We start from the raw sequence: 21,625 nt of genomic DNA, 5'->3' as shown, positions 1-21,625 counted from the left end.
GCATTTAGATTTTACCTGGGCTCTTTCTTAGTAGGTAAAATGTCTCTTGTTCTGGCTCTCCAAAGCCTCATGATACTACATCATTACTTTTGTCCTGTGATAAATCTTACATGATCACTTGTTACTTATTTAACATGTATATATATATATTTTAACGTGTGGAGATATTACCAGTCACTACAGTGACAACAATATTGACACCTCAGTGGCTTGGTGTTGGCTTCATAACGAAGACTCCTATCACTGCCCTGTCTGCTCAGCACTTTGTGGTTGGATTTCTTTAGGAACACTTTGTGCAACTCAGCTGTACAAAATCCTTGGAGAAGCATTCGGTTTCTGAATCCCATTTTGTCTCAAGGTCCTGGCTATTTGGCACTGGAAAGGCTTGGAGGAATTGGACTATCCTCTGGAAAACTCAGCTGTGACCTTCATGGTACACACAAACACAACTTTTGTGTGTTTCTAGGGTTAGGCAACACATGAGTGGAGACTCTAAATGGGGGCTGATTTCCTGATGAGGCTGCTAGAACAATTTGATACAAACTTCTTTTGGTGGATCTAACCTTTACCCTTTCTTTACCTCAGATACCCATTTGCAGGACAGAGGCAGTAGTACAATGCAGGAATATTGAGGATAAATATATTCAGTATCATGATATACTTGCATACAGCAAGACTGGAGAGCCAAAACGTGCTATAGAGAAGAAGCACATTTAGAAGTCATTCTGCATAGTCAGGGCACACATGGAAATGTGACTCATACATAAGAAGAAAGTCTCACAGGGTGTTTTCCTTAATTATTCTGAAATTACTGGTTTTGTTTTTATGTTTCTTTGTTTGTTTTCCTCAGACAGACACAAATCACTAAGCTACTGAGATCTGGAGAGAACAGAGTTTATTTAGAAGGTTCATATTAGTAAATACTGAGCTGGGTCTCTGCTTTCTGCAGTGCCCTGCTGAAATCATCTAGGCTTTGTGTGGGTGTATAAAGCTAAAATTAGTGGGGTTTGACTGCCATGGAATGCAAATGAGTGTGTTTGTCTGAGTTACCTCCAGATAGTTCATGATGTATGTTTATTTCCTTTATCCAGAATCCGGGGTAAATCTAATATCTTGCCAGAAAACTTTCAGGTAGTTCTGATCAAGCATTGTTTTATTGTGCATTTTTATCTTGCATTGCTAGATTTCTTTTTTTAATAAGCTGAAAGGAAATTAATGATCTGAAACTTTTGTTCACTGACCATGGCAAATGTTTATTGCAAGAACATTACACTAAACTAAAAAATTGCTAATATCCTGGGCCTATCATATATATTAAAGACACATATTTTTCATCTTTGTAGGAGGAGAACAAAATCAGTTCCATACTACTGCAGTTCTAGAAAGCTATTCTGTTTGACCAGCAGGCAAGCTGCCTGGCTGCAGTTGTCTTAAATCATGACTTTCCATTTTCTTAACTCAGGTGGGAGCCATTTGAAAACTTTCACAGAAGTGAAACAACAAATCCTCTAATACGCACCACCTGCTAAGCTGTACCAGATGTTCAGCATCTCAAAAGTTTGAAACACTTCATATGAGACTTTCTAGTTCCTATGTCAAGTAAAAATACCATAATTGAATCTCTTTAGAAAACATCTATCTTTATGAAGATGTATGCCAGCAAATGCAGATTTGTCAATCAACTACAGGCATACTCTAATGAGACCCTACATTGAGTTTCTTCCTGAGTTTCCCTTGTATTTCAGCTCTTGAGCCATGTCCAAGCATTGTTTTGGACAGGTTTTCTAGGACTGAAACACATGGTTTCTCCGTGTGTTTGTACCTGAGCTCACAAAAAATGCATAAGAGGAAGTTTAATTTCTGTCCTTTTTTTCTCCGTCAATCTGCCCAGTGCTGTGGCATTTCCTAACTTAAATATAGAGCGTGTCACTCTCCATGAATACTGTTCATCTCTCCATGTCTGATTTTGTCAGATTGTTTTTGTTTAAAAATAGTGAGGTTGAAAGGGACTGGGAAATGAACATGTTTTATTGCAATATAATGACTAAGAGCAGTCCTTGCACAAGACTGCAGCATTTAGATGTAATAAAAATGGATGAGCCAGCTACTTGAAGACAATCACAGGAGCTGGGGGTTTCCCTTAAATCTGATAATGGAATTAGGTCTCTTACTGCCTTTGACTGGTGATGGGGGCCAAATGAGAAAACCTGAGCTGACAAGTATCAATGCTGTTGTGTACTGTAGGTGTAACAGAGACAAAGATCTCTCTGCTTTGGGAAATGCAGTGAACTGTTCTGAATGTGATGTCCCTGGTTCCCCTGGCAAAGAGGAATGAACAGGCATGGAAATGAACAGCATCTTGCACCACTGTCTTTAGTATTTCTGTAATTCCTACTTAAACTGGGCAACACTGTTGCAGGTACCTCATTTCTACCTTGTTATGTTAGACAGAGGTAGAAGATGTTTCACCGCAGAGAGTAAGCAGGAGCACAGCTGCTGCTCACTCTCTGCTCTAATGGAGAGGGAATGAAAGGAAGATGCATTCCTCCTTCATTTGAAATTGGGAGTAATTCCACAGAAATTAATGGAGCACCCCAGCACAAGATGGATGTGGAAGAAGAACCTGGCCCTGAGGTTATAAATTAAGTGTAAGTGAAATTCAGACAGACTGATTTGTGCAGTAAGGAGCTATATAAAAATAAAATGTATTCTACTCGACTGGCTGAGAACAAAAATGAATCAAAATATTAATGAATACTGCAGACTAAGAAATAACTTCTGCTTCAGTGCCTCTTTTTGTCTTTCCTATTCTGCTAGTTTCACACTAGATGAGGTTATTGACTGAGCTAACTGATAGGCTCCTTTTCTTCATGCAAGGGATTAAGAGAGCCCCTTCAGACATGAATTATAATATCCCTAAACTTGGCAGGACCGAATGTACCAAATACTTATTTAAAATAAATTCTGTATTAGGAATCTCACTCATTAAAAAGAAATCACAACATTCTAAATAAAAGTGTGGAAAATTCCTAAGGTGTTTAAAGGTGATGCTGCAATGGTATTTTTGTGGTGTATGCCAGGAATTGTTCTCCACTAATAACCAGTACTCATCTCAGCCAGATGGGAATAAGGAAGCATAAAAGACAGTGAATCAGTGTTTCTATAAATAGCCCTGGCCACCTCCTTCCTCCTCAACAAAAATTATAAAAAGTTGAAAATAAGGAGGCTAATGAGAACAAAAGAGAAGGAGCTGAATGGAGAGAAGGGGAACTTGCCAAAAAAAGCTCACTTCTTTTAGAAAGAGGTTCTGTTAAAAGAAGTGCCCTTTGCTGATTTAACTGCTGAAGTGTTGAGCTGATACGTTGTATAAACCTAGAAAGATGCAGAAAAATACAGGAAATCAGAAAGTTTCTTTTGCTGGAACTTATTTTTATGGAAAATTTTCTCTTCAGTGGACAGAAATTCATCTTTTGTCTTGAACATTGCTTTTATGGGTTCATTTCAATAGGATATGCAATTCCTGAATGACTACTCTTCATGGGAATAGTATGCTTAGGAGACAGTAAAGTTTTAAGTTTCCTATAAATTGATGAACATATATAATTATTTTTAAAAGCTTGCACTGTTGGCTCTCTTAAAATATATATATCTGTGTGATACATCATTTGCCAGACAAAATCTTTAATTATTTCCTGTTTTATTTCAAGGCTACAGAGCTTTTTGCTGTGCTTTCCACATCTAAATACAGTTTACCCACTTTTAAATTAACAAATAACCTGTGTCATCTTTGCAGATGAAATAAACTCATCCTTGCCAAACTCAAGCACACAGCACCTTTACCACAAAAAAAAAAAAAAAAAAAAAAAAAAAAAAGGGTCTCACCTTTCGGAGAAATAGAACAAATAAGTGAAAAGCAGGGTTTGCAGTGCTACTGATTTTATATTTAAGTAACTCAGACGATACACGAAACATTAGAATCCAGAAATAAATTACAGATAATGAAATTATCTGTATTTGGGGGATTTCCTCCAATTTCTTTGGGTGGAAAAAAAAGCACAACATCCATTTACTTGGAAAAGGGGATTGTACATAAGCATAGAGAACAAGATATCTTGTTAGCTGGTAACACTTTTAAAACTTCAGAGAAGAATGAACTTATTTTGGCCTATTTTTTTAATATTTGCATACACTTTTTAGTTTTGCTATGATATTTCTACCTATAATATAGGAATAATGTTCCCATGTTTGGTCTTCAGCTGTTCACAATTTTGTCTTCATGACACAATTGTGCGGAGAAAAAATTGGTAAGTTTTCCTCCCTCTGAATGGTGCAGAAAGAAGTTTTTAAAAATTGAAAGACAGACATGAGAAAGCAGAGAAAGCTGCATGCACTTTGCTTTGCAAAGTACACTATTTTATCGTTTTATTTTTAAAGGGCAAAGAGAGATCTGAAATATTTGGGTTATGATTAATTTTATTTTTCTATTTTTTTTCCAAAGAATACTTTGGTTGGAAAAGAACTTTAAGATCACGAAGTCCAACCATTAACCTAGCATTGCCAAGTCCACCTACCATGTCCTTAATCATGACATCTACACCCCTTTTAAATGCCTCCAGGAATGGTGGCTCAACCACTTCCCTGGGCAGCCTGGTCCAGTGCTTGACAACCCTTTCAGTAAAGAATTTCTTCCTAATATCCACAGTGTGCACACCCTCCCCTGGCACAATGTGAAGCCATTTCTCTTGTCCTATCACTTGTTACTTGGGAGAAGAGACCAACCCCCACCTCACTACAGCCTCCTGTGAGGCAGCTGCAGAGGGCAATCTCACAACATAGTCCCTTTCTCCAGGCTGAACAACCCCAGCTCTCCCAGATGCTCTTCGTAAGGCTTGTGCTTACAAGCAGCTTCATTACTTCACCAGCTTCATTACTCTTTGTACGTGGCCCAGTGCCTCTCAATGTCCTTCCTGTACTCAGGACCCCAAAACTGAACACGGTACTTCAGGTGCAGCCTCACCAGGGACACGATGACTTCCCTTCTCCTGCTGGCCACACTGTTCCTGACACAGGCCAGGATGCTGTTGGTCTTCTTGGCCACCTGGGCACACTGCTGGCTCATACTCAGCTGGCTGCTGATCAACACTCCTGTATTCCTTTCCTCTGGGCAGCTCTCCAGCCACTCTGCCCCAAGTCTGTAGTGTTGCCTGGGGTTCTTGTAAAATTGCAAAATAAAAGATTGGTATGAATCTCATACAATTGGCCTTGTCCCATCAGTCCAGCCTGTCCAGGTCCCTCTGTAGAGACTTCCTACCCTCCAGGTGAACTAACACTCCCACACAGCTTTATGTCATCTTACTGAGGCTACTATTTTATCCCCTTGTCCAGATCAGTGATAAACATATTAAAGGGAACAAGCCCAAATACTGATCTGTGAGGAACACCACCTGAAGGCAGCAATAAGATCTTTCTTATGAAAGAAACAAATATTCAAGGAAATTCTAGTTCCTACACTGCATATGAAAGTGACTGTTGCAATGATACTTCAGTTTCTGATTGATAATAATGCAATAAATGTAACAAGTCTGAGAAACCTGTCTATTAGCTCCTAAACACTATGAAATAGACAAAACCAGACCTGTAGATGTGGAGTTAATCCAGTGAATTCAATCACTTGCTTTCTTCTCACAGTACACAGTACCTTCATCTGCTTGATCTTTACTAAAAACAATTATACATGTGGGAAGATGTATAAGCATATTTTAATTCAATGATATCTCAATGGCAAATAAACTAAGTATTCCAAAAAAATCTCATAAAGATCCCTGGAGTTAGGATTACTAACACATGTTAGTAGTTAACACATGTGATTCTAACACATGTTGATAAGAGATCATTTTCTGGTCAGCTTACAAGTCAGCCTATAGCATTCCTCTGCAGTTCAATTCAAATGGCCTCCTCTCCTCCTGTCTTAAAATATGACAATATTTCAAAGGACTCTCATCTTCCAAATCATGTATCTGAGATTTGTAAAGAAAAAAACCAGGCATATATCTTAAATCAGGCATATGTGTTATTACTTTTTTTAACCCTGCAATTTTTAATGATGATGTATCCATTATTTGGCAATAATTTTCATTTGGGGAATTTGTTTTCATGAAAGAAATTAGTATAATATGAACAGGCAATTGAAGGACATTTGACATACAGCTAAAGTAGACACCTCAAATTTTGGGGTCAGTTGTCTGATACTGGAATTTACAGCTAATTTTCAGGCTCACTTATTACACCACTTTTCTGGTTCATTTTGAAGAGCTAGCATTTCTGTTATTGCAAATGTAAATAAAATGAGTTACCTAGGTTACAAGAGATAATTAATCAGTAGAATCTTGATTATGTTTTGTGTTGGGTCATTAACAACTGGTACTTGCTGCAAATAACTCCTATAAAGTGCTTTTAGAGTGTTACATTCTCTAGTCACCTTACAGTCTATTAAAGTGTTTCTTGAGGTTATGAAGTGTGACCTGTGACCATGAATTTTCACAGGAGCTCTGCAACGTAAAATTGAAATGCAACAAGATATCTGTGGCAAATAAAACAGGGTTTCCACAGGGTACTAATGATAGGTGAGAAAGACCAGCTGAAAGGAATTGATGGAGATGATGGGATCAGAAGATGCTGCTGTGAAAGGAAGACCTCTTTCTGTTGGTAATACTGGCACTAAGATGAATTTCAGTCAACATGTAGGCATTATGAACTGTTACACATGCAATTTATTTTGGGTGATGTTAATTTTCTTTCATCTTTCCCTTAGTCTTTCCAAAGAGTCTGACATTCCTTCTCCATATACTAGAAAAGGCTAAAAATGACAGATATGAAAATCCTGAACTCTGAAGATGGGATTAAATGGCTAATGTTTAAACAAGTCATGTAGGCTTTACAGTGAGTAGAAAGAGAGAAAGAAAAAAAAAAAAAAAGAAACATCTCCTTGAGGCTATTCATACAATTCTGTTCTAAGTTTGATATTTAAATTATTTCACAATTCTACAGTGATAAAAGTGAAAATTCATAGCCTTGTTCATGGGAGAAGCAAATAACATGATATGATTTCCATTTATTCAATCTGAGGGAAAAAAACTTCAGTGTAAAAACTTGTCTCTGTTTCACTCTTTCTTGTTGACCTACATGGCATAAGGTAATGGATTCAGACTGCTGGTTTCACATTGATTATTCACCACTAAATAATTTCTAGCTTTTTGTATCCTGGATAAATGGAGTGCTTTTCTCTCCTTCAGCTCTCTGGTAACCATAGATGGTTGTGGGGTTTTTTGTTGGTTTTTTTTTGTTTTTTTTTTCCTAGCTCTGTACTATTCAGGAACTATTTTAATAAAAGAACCAAATATATTTCCATAGATTGAAAGATGCATATCATATTTATCCCTATGTTTTGCAGCAAAATGCTTAGTTCAACTCTGCTAGAGGCTACGGCAGTGTATGCACAATGATGCTATTTAAGAATCCTTTTGCCATCAATTACCTTTCCCCCCATTTTTAATTCCTAATATGTGTACTGTATCTATCACAGCTTTTTTTTTTTTTTTCTTTCTCTCTGGGAAGCAGTCTGTAATAAACATGATCAGTTGCACTCCTTCCTTCTTACTTTTAAAGGCCATTTCCTTCTATTCAGACACTATAACATTTTATTGTTTTATGAACTGAGACAGCAGCAAATAATGACCCTTGCAAAAGAGTGGATTTCTTTTTGTCTTCTATAATGCTGAATAGGCTAATTGATCTTTGGCTTACTGGAACTATGACACGTTACAGCAGCTGAGAAAATCTTGAGTCTGATTTCCAGTTTCCTGTCAGAACAGTTAATGCCACATCTAGGAAATGTCTCAAAATGTGGTATTTGCAGGAACAAATTTAACACTTACTATAAAACTGAGGAAATGAAAGATATTAAGTGTTTAAAAAAAAAAAAATTAGAAATATAAGTTGATACCATGACCTTCCATCTCTACGTGCATTATGGCAGTGCCATGATGTCAATTTTGCAAGATAGAAGCTAGTGGCCAGCAGAAGGAGACAGTGAAGGTTGAGCTACCCACTCAAGTATTAACTAATTACCCTATAATTACTGTCTGAGGTACAGATTTAAATGTTTGTTGGAGTATGAAGATGAGACAGCTGTAACTCAGTTTGATCACAGAATCACAGAATGCTTTACATTGGAAGATACCTCCAAGATCATCCAGTCCAACCTTTCACCAACACCATAAGCTAACTATTTCATGTCCATTTTCAGAGCACTTCATCTCACTTATGATGAACACACATCCAGACTTCAGTCTTTTCCAGAAAAAAAAAAAAATGAAAGTACTATTCAGTTATGGTAGGAATTTATTATGATAAAATAACATTGCAATAAAATAAAGGGATGGTAGTGACATAATTAAAGGGGAAAAAATCACTATTTTTTGTGAATACAAATTCTGGAATAATGTTCATAACATTTTGCTGCATGGGTAAGACAGAATTCCTGTCAGGAATAAGCTGATCAGGTAGCAGCCTTTAAAAAGAAAGAAAAAAGAAAATCAGAGATCAATCGTTTTGTTTCTTCCTCTTTCACATGTCGTTTTGATGACTAGAATCTAATCTTAAATCTAATCTTATTAGAGAAAAAAAAACAAAAACCCTAATCTGAGAGACAGCAATTGTTGGAGACACTTCAACTATTATCTGAGACCTAAAGTCTGCCCATTGTAAGACAATGGATTAATGACACTCACTGTCACCTAACTGGTCTTGCAGCAACAAGGATTGTTTCCGGGGAAAAGACAAATTATGAAAGCAAAGCACATGAAATAGAAAATCTGCTCCCTTCCTGTTCCTACCACTGAAATGTCTGAAGCTGTCTGTCCCTCTCCTGCCTGGAAAGGCCATCTGGAACAGAACAAGTAGGACTTGAATCACCAGCAAGGCTGATGTGCTCAGTCTGTACCCCAGTAAGGAAATGTGAATGCTTTACAAGCATAACTGGGGAGATGACAATTCCAAAAATGATAAAAAGCCTTTCCTGACACTTTATTCCAGTTACAAAGTTCTCCATTTTTCTTTTGGCCATTAGTCTAGTGCAAGCCTGGTTTTCTAGACATATAGAAGTATATAGAACTTTTCATAGCAATTGATACCTTGATAAAGATACCTATCTAATGGTCTTGACTAAGCAGGAGAGGGAGAGAAGGAGTAAAGGGGAGGAACGTGCTAATTTTCCTCATGGTCCTTTCTTGTCTGTGGTGGGAGATGATCAGTTTGTTTGTAAGGCTGGTATGGCATACCCCATAGATCCTAAGCACACAAAAAAAACATACTACCAGATGAGCCACTAGATCCTCCTAAAAGAAGAAGTAGGCATTTAAAAGCTATTATACTGCACAGCTAGTGTTTCTGTATTCAGATATGGGAACTCCTGTGTTATCTTATGAACATTTGGGAAACCAGCCATAGTTACATGTGAAAAGTAATTGCATTTCCTCAGCCAAAGCCAAAGGTGAATGTAACCTCAGCAGCATGGATGCCTAGATACTATGTATGGGTACCTGCATTCTATTTTTGTGTGTGGCCTCCAGCAAGGGAATGGGGCAGACCTCCAACTTTAGAGGAAAGAACAGCCAGACTGCTTTAAGTGAATGGTTGAGGTGGGTCTAAACATTTTTTTTTTTTTTAGAGGACACAAAATGAGACAATTGGAAGTGGAGAGAGACAAACGCTTCTATGACAGGAACTTGGAAGGTTTTCTTCTTCTGTTCTCCATTCTTTAGAAAAAGGAGACCACTTTCCTTTCTACTTTACATTATCCTGACTTTAACGTGCTTACTCATGCATACCAATAGGCTATTTGGAGCACTTCCTAGACACAAAAATGACCAAAGAGTATGGGAGAAACAATAAATCTGAGCTTTGGCACCCAAACAGATTTCTGAAAAAAAAAATGCACTGTTTTTCCTCAGGTCCATAGAACATAGAGCAGGACCAGGCAACAGCAGCCGTGTGCCCTGGCTTAGACTTCCTATGCAATCCTGATTAGTGCTTTGCATTTCTTGGGGTTAGGAATGTGTATGTATTCAGTTACATACTTAGGAGTTACATTACTTAGGAGTAACCCCTCCTAAGACCCAGCCAGTTATGAAATGAGCCATGTGGATTGTAAGTCTGAGCCTTAGACACGGCTCCTCTTTTAAAGCTGTTCTTTAAAAAGTAACCTCATTGTTTGAAGTTATTACCTTTTGTATTGTTTCGTTGTATGTGCTGAGCACAATGGTTTGATCTGAACTGTAATCTTTAATCTCTATTATGTTCAGTAAATCTACAATAATTATAGGTTTGGATAATAAAGATTCTTACTCACTGACCTTTAAAAATAAAATTATTTTAAAATTACCATGGAAGTGATCTAATCACAGAAGTTGCAGCACAGCTCATGGATTCCAAGAGCATAAACAATGGTGGGTAATAAATTATTTAGTCCTGCTTTCAAATGTAAGACTTCATCCTTAATGCTGTACTCTGAGGGCAGGTTGTCAGAAAACTTCCACTGAAACTCTCTCTCTATCCCAGATCTGTGAGCTTCTTGAAGTGGCTCCTGTGCCTGTGAAACGACTTCTCTGTTACATTAAAACCAGCAAATAGTTCACAAATTTAGGCTCAGAGTTAAATTGTTATTCTACTGTGTTCCATTAACACTGTTCACTTGCCTGATTAAGCTGCTGTGATTGTTCATCCTGTGAAATTTTTAAATGTCCATAATGGCTGGGATTTACTTAGCTCACTGTGCTGTAAGGACTATGCCAAGAAAGAAGGTGGATACATTTGCTTCTCCGTGACACAAAAAATCCTCAGCTTCTGTGGTCAGCTGGCTGGGGGTGGGTGATTGGAAGCAGAAATTCAAACAGAACCATTGAGTCCATTGGTAATTATTAAATGTATCATCTCCTGCAACTTTGACTGATTTTTCTCAAACCGTTTGCCCTCTACAACTCCCTGTGGCAGTGAGCTCTAAAATTTAATTTTAATTTAATTTTGCATACTTTCTGTATGCTTTAAATTTGCGGCCTGATCATTTACTTGGAGGATTCCCAATTTCTGTGTTTGGAGGAAAAAAATATGAATAATCATTCACTAATTACCTTTTTCTAGCTGTCAGATTCCAAACTGCATCATCCTGACCCATGTATTTTCCTTTGTATGAAAGCCACCCACAGCTCTGCCTCTTGTCACTTCTTAAACTCTTTTAAATTATACTTTCTGGAGGTGCAATGATCAGAACTTACACCATGAATCTATCCATTGAAAATGAGAAGTTTTTTTATACAAAACTTAAAAAAATATGTTTCCTACATAGTTCCTGATACACTGATGAAAGCTGTGTGGACACAAACATCACAAGGTTCCCTGCAATAACTGTAACTGTATTTTCTGGATATTTTAATCTCCACCTTTCTGCAAATCCCCTATGCATCTAGGATAATGAGAACAGCCCTGGAAATTTGATAGTTTAGTATTGTCTCCCAGAGCATTTGGGTCATTTAACTCTTTCTAGACTTAGCTGAACATAAGGAGCTCTAAAATCGTCAGATAAGGATTTTGAACTAAGCCACACCAAATATAGGAGACACTGAATACACCGAAAAGTAAAAAAAAAGTTTGTCTTAAGGAACAGACCACACGGATTTGGTTGTTCTGTGCATAATCTCTGCCATGTAGTTGTGATTTTTACTTTCCACAGCGGTTACTTTTCGTTTTTTCCTTGGGAGAATTGAACTGCATCTTTTATTTAGGCAATCAGCTGGAAACTGTGGGGAGATACCCAGTGATATGAAAAGGGGAGCTGCAAAACCCTCGTGACAAAGTGCTAAGTCCTAAGTAACTCAAATAAAGATTTCAAATAAAGGCTGTCCTGAGTCTAGTTGAAAAAAAGAAGCAGAACAGAAGTTATTATTAGCAGAAGTAGAAGTTACTATGAATGAAAAGACCTTCTCTCCCCATCACAAAGCATATTTTCCAGATTGCCTGTATCTGGTTGCATGTGCATTTGTTGCCATGTCACTAATCCTCGATTTAAATATAATTTCATACCCATTTTTTGTCTGTTTGATTCTCTCAAAAAGTGTGCTGAAATACAGAACCTATTTCCCTTGTATTTTTTCTTTTTGCTTTCTTAGCACTTTGTGCTTATGCTTGCAATATTCTCCTACTAAAAAATCTTGGGGGAAAAAGTAGACACTTGCTCATAAAATGTTCAGATTCAAAAATTTCTCTAAGATGCTGTTCTTAATTTAGCTTTTTAAAAAATCCTTATTCCTAAATAGTTTAAAATATATTTAAGACCTGAATGTTGTTGCTTGTATTTGAGAACATAAAAAACAATATTCTAACCACAGCTCATAAAAATGGAATATCTCTTTATGTTTTTTAACATGGGAACTTGGAAAAATTCATCTTATCAAGATTTCTCTTGTCAAAAACTCTGAGCAACGATACATGATAACTGCATCCAATGAGTTTTCAGCAGACTGATTCCACAGCAGTTTTCAGTTGTTCTTATACAGCATATGGAGTTCCATTCACTTAATTTTTGTCATTGTGGTTCAGATCAAGATAAATTACCAGATTTGAGAAGCAGATGACAAGACAGATTTTTGCAAGCTGTAGACATTGCCATGTGTGTTTGTGTGTATGTGTGTGTGTATAAATACCTCAAATGGAAGCACCAAATGCTGAACGTGAGATAGGCATAAATTCCTGATGTAGGGTTTATTTTTCATTTATACAGACCATAGGAAAGTCCCTTTGGTGACTGGGCATTTAAGACATTATTGCAATAGCAAAAATAAATAATGGGAATAGATGGCTATCCTAAGGATGTCCTAGAGTTATGTAGAGGACTTGTTCTTTGTTGTCATTGGGGTAGGAAACATAGCACTAGCAGAAAAAAAATGCCTGTAATGAGCTGTGGAGCCCCCTGGAGAGTTGTACAGTCCTAGACTCAGGTTCCTGCAGGTTAAGCCAAAGGCTATTTTAGCCTTTTTTAGCCTTATTTCTTGTGGCTGATGCTATGGCCTGGAGACAGAAAAGGAGGTCTTGCAGCATGATGCAGCAGATCCCCACTAATCAAGAAGCACTCAGACATTGATCAAGCATTGGAATGGGATGCCCCGGGAAGTGGTGGATTCTCTGTCCCTGGAGATATTTAAAAAGAGACTGGATGTGGCACTCAGTGCCATGGTCTGGTAACTGCAGTGGTAGTGGATCAAGGGTTGGACTTGATGATCTCTGAGGTCCCTTCCAACCCAGCCAATTCTATGATTCTGTGATTCTATGATACTTAGAAATGTACTGCAAGGAAAGTTACCCACAGGTGTTTGGACATTTAGCCAACTCTAACAAAGGTAATCTAGAATCTGATTCAAAATCTAGTTTAAATCTAAATCTATATATGATTATTTTAAAAAAGAAACAACAAACCTTGAGTTTGGTATTCTTCTTATGGTGTCTGGAATATCCACTGGAATGTGAAACTATTTCTAGAATTTATAATACCGGGTCTTTGCTGTGTCAGGTATAATACAGTATCTTTTCCTCCCAGAATGTCTCACTTCCCCAAGGAGTAACTGCAATCTAACTGTTCTAATCTTTAATCTTTTTGCCAAATGTACTTTTAGTGTCAGTTCTCGAAAATCTCAGAGGTTGGTACATGCACAGTGGGGGCAGAACCTTTAGAATTTCATTTGTTCTAAGAAAGAATCTGCATTTTTAAAAATGTTTACTATCTGGCAACGTTAGTTGTTTGTGCCTATGACTGAGCAAATGGTGTGAAAAGCCACTATTTCTCTTTCAAAATCTGGATAATATAAATTATAACCAAATGATTTTGCTGTTCTTCTCTTGGGGAGCAAGAGAAGTGAAGAGTTTTTGAGATTTTTGCTCTCTATTGTGTCTACACAGAGATTTTTTTCCCACATCTGGAAAAAGTTCAGTCCAGGAAAGCGACTTTACACAGGATTTTTTTATTGTAACAAAATTAATAGTTATTTAAATTATAAGCAAATAAAAGGAGATTCTGTAGTGGGAAGTGTAAGCAACAAAAATTGTGGTCAGCATCATCACCTCCGCAGCACTGACCGTGCATAAATGAGATTGTATTAATACAAACACATTTTTAGCACACCCTTTTTGCATAGCGTAATCAGAAAAGTAGCAAGATGACACGTTAGGAAAACTTTTGACTCTATTATTTAGGCTTGGACAGCAAGGAGTTTTTCTGAGGACAGTAGCGTTCATTTAGTCTTTAAGAAAGTTGAAACTATTTCAGTGCTGTCTCACAAAGCAGATAAAGCTGGTATTGAGAAGTGAACAGAGCAGTGGAATTGCACCAACTATAACCTTTGATAAAGTTATCTCTGACTTGTGCAATTTCTAAATGAGACTGCGATAGAAAGCTTAATCAGAAAACATCTGTCTTCCAAGATGTAAGACTCTACTCTCTCTGAAGTCTGTTTAACAAATTCTGATTGCTTTTTTCCTAATTGTAGTAGAAGGAGTGGGACCAGATTGTTTCTATTTATATATGTAAAGCAATTGCATCTCTGAGGATAAGATTTTAGCCCTGAAAAACAAAGCAAAACAAAAGTCCTCAAGCCTTCCAGAAAATCGTCTGTTAATTTATTTCACCCCTGATGCGATTACCAGGCAAACTGCATCATTTAGCTTTGTACTCTGATTTTTTAAGACTTGAATGACATTTTAAAGAGTGAGGTTAGGGAAGCAGTCCAAGAGTGTAAGGTTAGCCTGCAGTCTGCTCTTAGGATTTCTTAGTCACACACCTTCCCCAGAAATGTTTTAAGGAACAACGTAGCAAATAGAGGTTTCAGATGAATTCTGATGTAATTCAGGCTATCTGAATTCTTATTTCTGTAAAAATAGTGTTTGATGTGAGTAGTGATTATGTCTCCTTTTGCATTTATTTTTCACATCTACAACTTGTCATGAAATAACCCCCACAATACCCAAAAAGCAAACCTACTCCTTTATCTCTCTTTATACTGCACTTTTACAGCAATAAAAATATTTTTCTCTGGCACATTGTTCTTGCTATGTAGATTTCAAGCAACTATGCACACACCATTTTAAAGGAATCTGTACATGATCTAATGCAAGATACAGTTTTTTCAAATAAGATACTTACAGTGTTATGGCATAGTAAATAATTATATCCACGACACAGAAAAATTCATAAATTGCCTAGTCTCAAAACAATAATCCTTATTAATTTGCTCTTTTTAAGATACATGACAGCACTGGTCAAGACAAAGATTGTTTTCCCATAGTAGTGATTTGTGATTTGGGGTATCTCATGTACCTCTGTTGACATGGTGAATAATCACACAGCCTCGTTAACTGAGGCTCCTTATGCCAACAGTAGAGTCTGGAAAATGTAGATCAGGTGCTTTTTCCTCTCAGCTGATTGCATGAGAAAGCCTGAAGTTATGTGGCAGGATTATCCCGTCTGTCTAATCTTTAACAATAATGAAGGACTGCACAAGTTCTGAGACTCTGATTTGTGCTATGGGGGAAAAGGCAGGAGGCATATCCAGCCACAGAGACTGCTGATGTGTGAGGATATGAAAATGGTTTATCATGCGGTACTCTGAAATGTCAGTCCCCTGCTCCTACTGATTTTGGTAAAAGACTGATCTGTAAACTCAGAGGGTACAATTAATTATTTTATTTACTGTTTCTCCCTTTATTTGCCTCTTTCAGTACTACAGAAGTTTGTTAGTTATAAAAACTACAGACTGCTCTGAAGTGACTCCGAAACTGATTGAACACTAGAGTTCTATGATTGGAAAGGTAAGACAGTTAAGACTTCCTTATCATGATAGATTTAATCAAAATGAGCTCATATAAAAATGGCAAGAGACGCAGAGCACCAAACTCCAACCCTGCAGAAGCAAAGGTCTCCAAATGTGCTTGTTCTGTAGTAGAATGGATGGACACAGACAGACAGACAGACAAACATGCCTGTTCCCAAAATTCTGCAACTGCCGAATTGTTTCCTAGTGTCTGTTTGTTACTCCATTGAAATGAGGGATATAAGGATTAAAATAATCTGAAATGGCATTTTGAACTTCAGACACATTCTGCAAGTAAATTTTCACCGAAGGTGATATGTTCCAGTGTTTGGCTTTGTTAACCAGTTTGTTACAAATTCTTCAATAGGAATATTTTAACTTCATTTGTTGAGTTTAAAACTTCAGACCTCCCTAATGACACGTTCTATTTTCTTTCATAAAATAGTGAGACTGTAGATAGCAAAACTAAGTTTCAGGTCCAGACTTGTCCTAGCAGAAAAATCCAAAAGATTCTCAAAATACTTCCAATTCGACATTTGCTTTAATAATGGGATTATAATTGATCTAATGAGATTAGGTCACATGACCCCAAATTTAAGTACATTACTCTAGTTCTCAATATTTATGTGTGTTACATATTTATGTGCCACATTGAAGCACACCAATTTTCCCTGATAGATTATGGTCTAGATCACCCAGATGCAACTTGATTTAATCTCTAAAAATCATAATTAATCTTTATCTTTAAAAATCTCAATCCTTAAAAATCTTACACAGACTGTGCATTTTCTTGGAAACGTTAGGCCTGTTGTCCTCCTTCCTACCCTGAGTTTCTTAAGGTATTTTAACTTCTTGACCTTGCAAGGATTACATATCAGACATTGTACAAAATTCTGAAATGCTGCTGCCCTACACCAAAAAAATGTTATAATGAAAATCAAACTGCTAAATCCAAGTAAACAGAAAACCAAAGGTACTTATGAAAGATACCAGCAAAGTAACTGCTATGTATAAGATTAATAACGAAACCACCTTACGCTCATTAGAGGATTTCTATTACTACCATTTAGGAAAACAGAAAAGGCAAGGGAGAAAGCTGTTAATGATAATGATTAAATTTGCAGAAATAGAGAAGGCAATGCAAAATCTGCAGGATTTATGTGGTACTTTAATACTTTATTGTTGATAAAATGTGCTTTAGACAGATAAATGTCAAGAAAAGCTGTTTCAGAGTCATGCAGTCTTTCTGCCTGGACAACAAAGAATATGAAGTCAGACAGGTAAAACTTGGAAACCAGCACAGTAGTATGCACATGGGAGGAAATGGGGTAAAGATAGACTCATTACACCAAAGAGAATAAACAGCATTAGTGTAACACAGCTCACTTGATTCAGAGAATGGGTAGAAGCAATAAGAAAAGAGACTGGATGTGGCACTTAGTGCCATGGTCTAGCAACCACAGCGGTGGATCAAGGGTTGGACTTGATGATCTCTGAGGTCCCTTCCAACCCAGCCAATTCTATGATTCTATGATATACATACAGCAGTAAATGAGCTGGAGAAAAAAAAATGGGAGATTTTAAACCAGTATTGCAGACTGCAAACATGGATTTCGTATGGACAGCACATTCATATATGCATTGTTCTAACCCCACATTCCAGCAAATGATTTAAACAGAATACCAACTTCTGCCTCCTTGGACAGTGGAACCATTGACACAGCTTCAGTGATGTCTGTGTGAGGCTCAAGTTCTGCTCATGAGTATAGTAGTTTGAGATAGTTTTACTTACCTCAAGATCTTCTGGCATTCCTTCCTGTCTGTTGTCTCACAATTATAAAGCAATTTATAGTGTGTGTGTCTGTCTGCAATTATAAAGCCTCAGTGTTTTGTGATGTCACTCTTTCAGACAGGTTCCAGAAGTGACCCAGATGAAAAATGATCAAATCCCTCCTTCGTCTCTTAGCCCAAAACCTGCCATTTATTTCCTCCTACAGGTCAGTGCCCTGATATTGTTAACAGAACATCATCATGAATAATTGTGCCAATGCAACATGGGAAGCACGACACTACCTTCACACATGTATTTCCTATGGTAGCACTTGGTGGATTTGGTGAAATATGTGACCTTCTGGAAGGATTGAGAGATGTGCTGCAGAAGGTATTATTGTAGCTTTGGAGACATTGATGGTTTTGCAGTTTGTGCTCTCGTAAGATCATCTTTGATTTTGTAGTTGCTGATCCATTGAAAATTCACTTTCAGATGGTTAGATTGAAAACAGAAAAGAGCAAGCTTTTTTTTTTCTTTCTTTGTTTTGTTTTTTAAATATCATCTTCTTCCAGAGTAAGCTACGATTGCTTAAGACCTTTTCTGTATAAACTCCATTGCAAGGTGTAAAGAGCAATGTATATTCAATGGATTTTCCTTTTCTTACAAGAATAAATAGCAATGCTGTAACTTATTCAAAGACTTCTTGTGCAGTAATCTTTTTTACTGACAAAAATGTTTAAAATAGACAGGAGATGCTTTAAGTATTCTTTTCAGAGCAGGTGCCTGGGCTTAGTGGTCTACCACAACTGTGTGTGAGTCATGCTGCTGCTCCTGCAGCATCCTGTTGCTGGAGATTCAATTACACATGACACATTCTCAAATAAAAGGGGATGAGTCTGCAAGGTGGCTGGAGAAGGCTCTCCAGTTGACTCACAAGGTTCAAACTGGACCCTCTTGTTTTCTAAACTCCCCAGAGAGGAATCTAGGTGCAGCTGGATCCAATACTTGTCTCAGACTCGGTCAGTGGTGCTTGTCTAAAGGATCTGGCATGTGCAGCTATGTATCAGATTCAACACTGCCACTGCAAGGGTTTTGCAAAGTTGACAAGAAATAGAATTTATTAGGGCAACAGATATAACAAGTTTGGAATTGAATCATAGAATCATAGAATAGGCTGGGTTGGAAGGGACCTCAGAGATCATCGAGTCCAACCCTTGAACAACTACCGCTGCAGTCACTAGACTATGGCACTGAGTGCCATATCGAGTCGCTTTTTAAATGTCTCCAGGGACGAAGACATTGGCTGAAGCACCTACTGCAAAAATTCGATCTCAACCTAATTCCCAGGTAGACATCTGTCAGTCAGAGGTGCAAATCTTACCAAAGAGGCATCCCTTTTTTAGGGGGACAAGAGGATTCAGGCCTGTAGATCCATCTCGGTAGTTGGGAGTTCTCTGCCTCTGAAAACAAAGGACTCCAAAAACTAATTTACACCTATTATTGAGGTGGGACTAGGTGACAAATCATGTGCTGATTGGTTCTTAGCAGGCTAATAATGCTTACTAATTAAGAGAGGCTTGGGGAAAAGCCAGTGCTCACTCTCAATGTAAATTTATTCTCATTGCTGACCTTTTAATTTGGTTACTGTTAAATGCCTAACCACAGAACCTTCATTCCATTTCATAACTTGCAACAATTGCCAGCCATAAAGTTTGCAGCTGAGCCACTCCACTTCTGATGCCCAGGTTATATCTTGGCTTAGCTAACCAAATGAATCATTTCTTCCACTGCTACTCCTTGTCCAGTGTAAGGTGAGCACAGTGAAGGAGCTTGCTGTCTTGTCCAAGGCTGTGTGCAAAATAAATGGCCTGCATCCCTTTAAAGGAGGGCAGGCACACTGATCACTTTGCATTCTTCTTCAGTTACAGTTACCCTAGAAAGAATCAAGGCATGCATTGCCACACACACACACCTCTATCTTCTGCAATTCCGTTTTTTATGATTCCACAAATGTTGCTATATATTTAAACTAAGATATTGTTCCACAGGTTTTCTCATGCTCCTTAGCAGCATTTTAAGTCTTCCAAGAGTGGACCTAAAAAACTTTAGCTATTAAAACAAAATTAATACCGTTGAGTTGGTGACACAATGCTCTCTTTTAAAAGTCATGTAGAGACAGTGATGTGTATAGCACCATTTAATTTTTGTTCCTAGAAAAATATGGGGTAGTCTTAAGCTTTTATGTACCATGTATCTCACTTGTGCTTCTGCTAAGATTCTGCAAGTTGTCATTGCACTGATCTTCTAATGTCCTGGATGTTGACAGCATAAAATTTTCTAAACCAGTATCAAAAATGCTAGTAAAAGTGGAATACTGGAGAAGCATGTTTCAACAAATACTCAGTTATTACAGTTAATCAAGAAAATTGGTAGCTATAATACATAAAAATCAAGCACTAATAACACTGCATCACATATAAAATAAATTGTAATGTGCGATAATAACAAGACGTGAAGATACAGCACATTTTTGCTTCATAAACCCAAATTCATGTCTCTAGGGACTATATTACAGACAGCTGTAGTTTCAAATTTAAGCCATATATGTATATAGCAGTTCAGTGTTGTATTTTTATAGTTAGTTTTAGACACTGCTCAATAAGAGACATATGTCAAGTTACACAGAAACTACTGGCAACTCAGAAACAATTTTGTGGCAAAATGCATCACTCGATGTATCCACCTATCTGATATCCACTGCAATAACATCCATCCAAATATTCCTGACTGATCTCTGTTTCAGAGTTGAAGAGGCAGAATTCTTTGTCTCCTACAGAAACCCTTACTGGGAAATTCTTATATCTATTCTCTTCATCAAAGTGACACAGGAAATTTCATGATGTGGCTACAGATTTTCACTGTATGTATTCTACTGTACACAGAAATGTTCCAGTTCAACAGACGGCAAGACTGGAGGGTAGAGGAAGGTTTTTTTATGGTTTAAGTAAAAGGTCTTTTAAGTAAATGTGATTTTGTTACTACTGTCACTTACTTACATCACTTCCTCACTGATTAACCAAGTGCTTTGTATTTCTAGCTCAGTTTTCAGTGTCAGGTGACATAGGCTTTTTACATTTATGATATAAAAATAGTGAAATGGAAGCCTGCAGAGTGTTTGGAAGCTGTTTGTGACTAAGTGAAGGATGTGATAAGGTCATTCCCTCAGCTTAAATGACTCTTCTTGACCATGAGATGTGGTGGGTAAAACAAACCGAAGCTATTAATCGCTCCTATTGCATAAAAACCATACTGCAAGTATAGTGACCCAGACAAAATTGTATCTGAGGGCAGGGAGGAGCAATTCTGTATCCCCATTGTTTTTACCTTACATCTGAATAAACTCAGCACATGCCAACAAATACAGACTGGATTCTTATGCAACCAGATCCTGCCGTATCAGGTGCACTCAGGCACATCCTGGCCAGCTGCCAACCCCACGGCACACAATTGCCCATCGATGACAGCATACTGCAGGGGAACGGAGAGAGCACCGGCTTGACCCTATCGCTTGGCAACTTGTGGTAGCCAAAGTTAGTTGCTAAAGCAATACAAGAAAAACAGCTATTTGATGTGACACATTACCAACTTTGAAAATATTCACGCAGTAGGCACAGCGGCGGCAAACTGCTGCTCGAAGTGGGTAGATTATCACATATGAACTTGGCAAATTTGAATTGTTCAAGTATTTTCTTATCTGCTCCGTGCAGGACTGTCGGGTCTGCTAGCCCCGACTCCCATTTCCAACTGTTCTGCTCTAAAAACAGCTGAAGTACGACGAGATATGGCTGCACTTGGCAGCAGGGCAGTACGGACTGCGAAGGGGAAGAGAAGGGCAGGACAGCCTGATCTAGTGAGAAGTGTCCCTGCCCGTGGCAGAGGGATT

This window comes from Heliangelus exortis, chromosome 2 (genome assembly GCF_036169615.1).
Source record: "Heliangelus exortis chromosome 2, bHelExo1.hap1, whole genome shotgun sequence".
Taxonomy (NCBI): Eukaryota; Metazoa; Chordata; class Aves; order Apodiformes; family Trochilidae; genus Heliangelus; species Heliangelus exortis.
The sequence above is the reverse complement of the archived record's forward strand: the minus strand, read 5'-3'. Positions refer to the sequence as shown.